Here is a 6,324-nt window from a genome sequence, read left to right as displayed (position 1 = left end):
GGGATGCTATTTTTCTCCTGGAAGTTGTTGTAAACACTCCATAGCAAGTGGTCACCCTTGCTTTGTGTCTACTAATCTCATGCTTGTTCCAATGTAGTTTTTAATCACTCTACATAGAAATTGCTCTTTTGCGAGACTGTCTCCCTAATACTTCCAGTGCTTTGAGAGTGAACACTATCTCTTACTCATTATTTTAAGTCCAGCACATAAAACAGTGCCTGGCAAAGAGTCCCTCAGGAAATAATTGTTGAATGAATGAGTGAATGATGCACATCAGATTTTTCTTAGGAGTGGCTGAGAGAAGCTTTATTTGTATTGTGTTCCATAAACCTTGTTCCTACCCTCTCGATATCTCAGGTGGTTGGAGGGATACTCTCTGGGCCTTAGCTCAGCAGAGTGAGTAAATGACTGTGTCTACTTCTAGCTGGAAAGCCATATGTAGGGCATTTGTCTCTCAAGAGTATTAACTGCTCAAAAAAAAAAAAAAAAAGAGTATTAACTGCTCAGAAAAGCAGGGCTTAGAAAATAAGGTTGGGTGGCTGGCTATAATCCTAGAAGTATATAAAGTCAGTGGCTGTGCATATAGTGGAAAAAGCATAACCTTGGAGTCAGGCTAATTTAGGTTCACATATCATCTTTTCCACTTTAAACTTCTCTAAAGTTCACTTTCCTGATCTATAAAATAGGGATAAAATATATGTCTTGCATAGTTTCAGCAATATGAGAAGGAGATTAAAGGGAATATGCCCAGTACCATGTCATCTGGTGGGTTCTTATCACACACAGTAGCTGCAGCCATGAAGGGCTATCATAACCCTTTGATAACCACAGGGTCCAAGATTGCTTACAAAAACCAAAAAGGCTGTCTGGAGTTTATTGACAGCACCCACTTGCATTATAATGGCAACTTCAGGAGGGAATTGTCCGCACTGTTGGATTTCCCATCCCTGATAGGAATGAGGTAAATATACAAGGCTCTAAGTTCCTATAAGTACACTTTAGAGTGTAGGTCTCAGCCACCTGAAACAAAGCAAGTCAACCTATGCATGTGTGAGCACACATGCGAACACACACACCCCACAGAATTTCTCTGTTGTTAATTAACTTGCCATTGATAGGAGCACATGAGACATGAGAAACAGATTACTAAATTAGGTAATATTTTGAACAAAATAGCACTAGGGTAAATGCTGTCATTATTTCACATCAAAATTTAGCCAGAAGGTAATTGGTTGACAGAAGAGCTAAGCACTGCCGAGGAGAGTGTTTGAGCAAGGGTGTTCCTCTGCTGGTGGTTAGCTGTGAAGCTGGGGAGGAAAGCGTTACAGGTGTTTTCCATGGCTGCCAATTTCCCTACTGTCTTGGGTGCTGCAAACTGATTTTCCTCTGCCAGTGCATGTAGTTTACAAGACGATCCTCACATAAAACACAGTGGTTACATTCATGAGAACATATGCAAAATTAAACCACTGACCCAGTAATCAAATAAAACTTCTCATAAATTATTGAGATTGTTCTTTGCTTTTCTTAAAGCAAACAAGCCCTTTGTCCCTTAATTTTCCAAATAAATGCTCTTGCAACAAATAGGAACTTTATGGGTCCAGAAGGGGATGCAAGCAATAGCCCTGTGGCCTCCCAGTGAAATCAAAGACTTCCCTCTGCTTCCTGGACACGGGTTAGGGCTCTTGTGCCTGGCTCTACTAACACAGGCCAGGCATGCATGGCAGCATGGTGGGTCATTACCTGGTAAACCAGAACCCGGGGTAAATTGGACATAAGGTCTCACAATGACTTGGACTTCACCCAGGTAGGCCTCAGGTAGAACCTGATTTTTCTCGATCAGTGATTATTTCTACATTATCACATGCAATTAAATATCAGCATAAACTGAAGGAACAAAGAATGCAGTGACTCTAAAATCATGATTATATGGTCTCAAGAGTACATTGGCAATAGCACCACCTTACTTTCCTGGTAGGCTTGATTAATATTAATTAACGTCTCTCTCCTGAATGCATTTCAATTAATGGAAGGGAAAGCAACTCTCAGGTGTGTTGGATGAGGGACCGACTGGGCTGTTGTTAACATTTCAATTGAAGAGTTTACACGCGGTTGAAAATCTATACTGCTATGTATGCTTTGATAGAATAAATGTTTATCGTTTTCGATATTTATTGACTGCCTACTGTGTGCCAAATACTCTCTTGGCAGGATGTTTCCTGAATGAGCTCATAATTTACTTCAGGGTTCTGGCTATGGATGTAATTTAACATGATTGGAGAGAAAAATGGCTCCATTAATCAAACTGATGGATTTGTAAATTAAAATATATGAATCAGGATTTATGCTCCTATAGTACATTTATTATAATAAATATTAAAGTCTAGTGCTTGCTTCGGCAGCACATATACTAAAATTGAAATAATACGTTAAAGATGAGCATGGCCCTTGCACAAGGATGACACACAAATTTGTGAAGCGTCCCTTATTTCTAAAAAAAGTTAGAAATTTACATCTAGACTACGATAAATTAATGCATATTTTAATAAAGAAAAGGTCATTTGAAAATTCAGTTGCAAATTATTTAGCTTATAGAATTTGTCCTAAGCCTACTGATAATTTGAGAACGTATTTAATGTGTAGGCTATGTTTTCTTTGGAATTTGACGATTGTGTAAAATGATTATTTAGCAGTTGAAACACTGTGGAACTTCCCTTACTTTGAAGTGCATGTATGTTTGGGCACATTTCTGCTGAGGTAGTTCGGGGCGATTATTTTCTTTCCTCTTCCTGTATTAATACTGCAGAATCTTTTTTAGTAAGAGAAGCTTGTTGCAATTTCGGCTGTAACATAGGCAAAGAACTTTCAGTAAAAACCAACATGCTCTTCTACGTAGTTGACCAGAAGGAGGCTCCCTTCCACCTCACTGTATGAAGTTCACTAAAAGCTTCCAAACTTAATTCTTCCCAGGCGGTTCTAATATTCCCCAGGCTCTCTCCATCGTTGGTGGTGGTATGGGCAGCACTCTGAAATTTTCCTTTCGGGAACAGAATTTAAACTTGCATCATAAAAAGATTTCAGTGAATATAAAACGTCTTTACACCAACTCATTTATCTATTTTTCCCCTACTTGAATGACAATTAACAAAGATGTTGGGATAAAATTTTCCTCACTTGGGATATCTCAGTATTCCTTAGCTTAATTCTTAAGCTTTGTTTTCTTTACAGCTTTGTTTTGTCAAGCATGTCCAATACATTTTTTAAATAGCATTTTGTTTTATTTTGTTTTTTTAAGTAGGCTCCACGCCCATCGTGGGGCTTGAGTTCATGACCCTGAGGTCAAGAGTCACATGCCCTACAGACAGCCAACCAGGCACCCCAACCGAGTCCAATACAATATTTTAAAAATTAATATTTTAAAATGTATCAGTAAGGCGTTTGGATTTCTTAAAAAGCATAGCTGTCTCCGCCTACCTATTCATCTTAGTCTCTGTGCATCTATAGGTAGGAGACACGTGTTTTAAAACAGAGGGTAATCACAGTTCACCACAGAAGCCCTAATTACATTGCGTTTGACAATGAAAAAGCCACTAGTAGATCCAGAGCAGAAACAAAAGTGCAAAATGTTTGCAGAGTGAAGAGGGATGTATCCACTGCTGTGGGTACACAGTCCATTAAATGATGTCATGTGTTCATTTTGAATACTTGATTTTCAGGTTTTGTTCTTCGTTGTCAAGGCAGTTTATGGAGTTATTGTAAAAACAGCATTGCTGCTCGTTGGAGACTTGCCCTTTAATGATGAAGCAGAGCCGGTTATGAAATACCCAACTGTGACTAATTTTGGAGGAGTAACATCTCAAATAAATTGTCTCCTCAGAATGCTGTTGGAGCTAGTGAGCAGCAGAATGATGATGCATTTATCTGTGCTAATTGCTCCTTTGAGGGTTTATTCCTAGACAGGGCACAGAGTAGACTAATGCTGTACTTCTCACCTCTCCTTGTCACAAAGATTTCAGTTTTGGAGAAATATGATAAGCAGAATAATGAACCTCGGAAATGTCTGTGCCCTAATCCCTAGAACCTGTGAATATGCATGGTTTGTGGCCCCTTTCTGCATTTTCAAAGCCACCTGTATAACATCTTCAAATCAGTCTTACTCCTGCCTCCCTCTTACAAGGACTCTTCTGATTACATTGGTCCCTCCCAGATAATCCAGGCTAATCTTCCCATCTCTACCTTAATCACATCTGCAGTCTCTTTTGTGTGAAGATAACATATTCACAGGTTTCAGGGATTAGAGCATGGCTATCTTTGTGGGGGCCATTATTTTACCTACCACAATAAGTGTTTGCATGCCAGGTTTATACTCTTAGAATGTTTCTTCTTGGGACACAATTCCAATGCTATGAGGAAGTCCAAGCAACCATGTAGAGAGGCCTCCATAGGGAAGAACCAAAGCGTCTGGCCAACACTCCCAACTGAGCTCCCAGCTGGCTGCCAACACCAACTCCTTGCCATGGGAACAAGGCCCCTATAAAAACCTTCCAACTAACCCAATGCCCAAGCCATCACCACAGAGCAGAACTTTTTGATCAATCCACAGAATCATGAAGGATAATAAATAGTGGTTGTTATTTTAAACTCCTAAGGTTTGGATGTGGTATGTTATGTAGCAATAGGTAATTGAAATGCTACTAGTCTCTTATAACTACTACTTGAAATTGAGGGATTCTGACTAGAGGAAGTTGGGTTCTTCTATCAAGTATTCAGTATGAAACAGATGACATAGGTCAAAAACATAGCGTCCCTAGCTCAGCACCTGGCACATAGTAGGTACTATAAAAGTAAGAATTAGCTTTTCCCAAGTAGTCTTCTTGCTACAGAGATTAACACCTACCTCTGTATTGAAAGAGATGATTTCTCCCTGTTAGAGAAATTTATTTAATAAGGCACGTAACAAAAATTTTCTGATAATTTTGCTTGGTGGTCCATAATTTAAAGTTATAAAGCCTTAACCTGAACAATGTCTGTATTCCAAAACGATCTTTTCTCAGAAAATACATCTTAACTAAATTTTAGAATATGAAGTGGAGTCTTGCAGTTCATATTGTTTAATTGCGCTGTCACACAAGAATCTTGGAATTTTTCTTAGTTTGTTCAATTGCTGTAAATGACTTCTGAAAGTAATATAATTACAACTTGTTACGGTTTATGCATTCATAGAATTCATGGAGCAAGCTGAATATATAACTGTTCATTTGGAGCCTAGTTGATTACCATTTGAAAACAGTTAATGGAGTAGCTGATTAGAATACATTGCAAAGAGTCATGATTTAATTTCACATCACCTAGAAAAATTTGATGCCATGTGTGTTAATGGCAGTTTTGAGGGGCATAAGGATTGACATGTTTTCCTGAGCTAAGCGATATGGCCATGCTGACTCAGTGAAAAACTCACATTTCAAAATACATGAAGTAAGTAATACAATGCAACCTTCTGTGATTAAATTCATCACCTGAGTATTAAAAATGTGAGTGAAGTTCATAAGTAAGGTTTAAAGTGGTGCACTGTGAGATTTGGATGGAAATCCAGCTCAGTTGGGGTTTTCAAATTTTTATAGCAAACTATTTGAATGGATTATGTTCACTTTGTGTTCAGCCTCCTTCCCCCACCCCCCCCACCTTGGAATCACCAGACTGAAGCTAGAGAGATTTTTAAAAAACTCACAAATCTGTCATGTCATTCCCCCCACTTAAAGCTCTTTAGTGGTTCCCTGTTGCCGCCACATAAAAATCCAAATTTCTTAGCTCAGCAGACAGGGTTCTGTGTGATTTTCCACTGCTGATTTTGCAATCTTATCTCTTGACCATTTCCTTCAATGGCTCCAGACATGGAGAAGGACTTGTAATTATTTTCTTCCCTAAGCTACTTTTGGCCCAATGGCCTAGCTATTCCCTACATATCCCTAACGTCTTGTTTAAATGTTACTTCATCTTAGGAAGCTTTTCTTGACCCCTATCCTCAAGGAGCCTAAAAGCAACTTCATGTGCACCTCTGGTACTTCAGTTTTACTCATTTGATGGCACTGATGACGCCAAATCACGATTGCCTGTTGAATTGTCAACTGCCCTCCGCTGAGCAGAAGTATACTGCAGGGAGTACTGTGTCAGGTTAATTTTTGACTCTAATGCTAATATGGTACCTGGCACATAGAGGAACTTGATATGAATTCACTACATGAACAAAGATGTATTTGCTCAAAGTGAGCAGAATATAAAAGAACAATTATCAATGCCTCGCATTTAGTAGGCACTGGGTATGGA

The 6,324-nt window shown here is 38.9% G+C and overlaps 1 non-coding gene across 1 annotated transcript; it reads left to right on the top strand.

Annotated features, from left to right (window-relative positions):
• Positions 1 to 2,386: 2,386 nt before the first annotated feature.
• Positions 2,387 to 2,493, top strand: LOC121481732. The gene has a single exon (XR_005985390.1). It is a non-coding gene; the product is annotated as a U6 spliceosomal RNA (small nuclear RNA).
• Positions 2,494 to 6,324: the final 3,831 nt, after the last annotated feature.

Source organism: Vulpes lagopus, chromosome 23 (assembly GCF_018345385.1).
Source record: "Vulpes lagopus strain Blue_001 chromosome 23, ASM1834538v1, whole genome shotgun sequence".
Lineage (NCBI taxonomy): Eukaryota > Metazoa > Chordata > Mammalia > Carnivora > Canidae > Vulpes > Vulpes lagopus.
The sequence above is the reverse complement of the archived record's forward strand: the minus strand, read 5'-3'. Positions and strand labels throughout refer to the sequence as shown.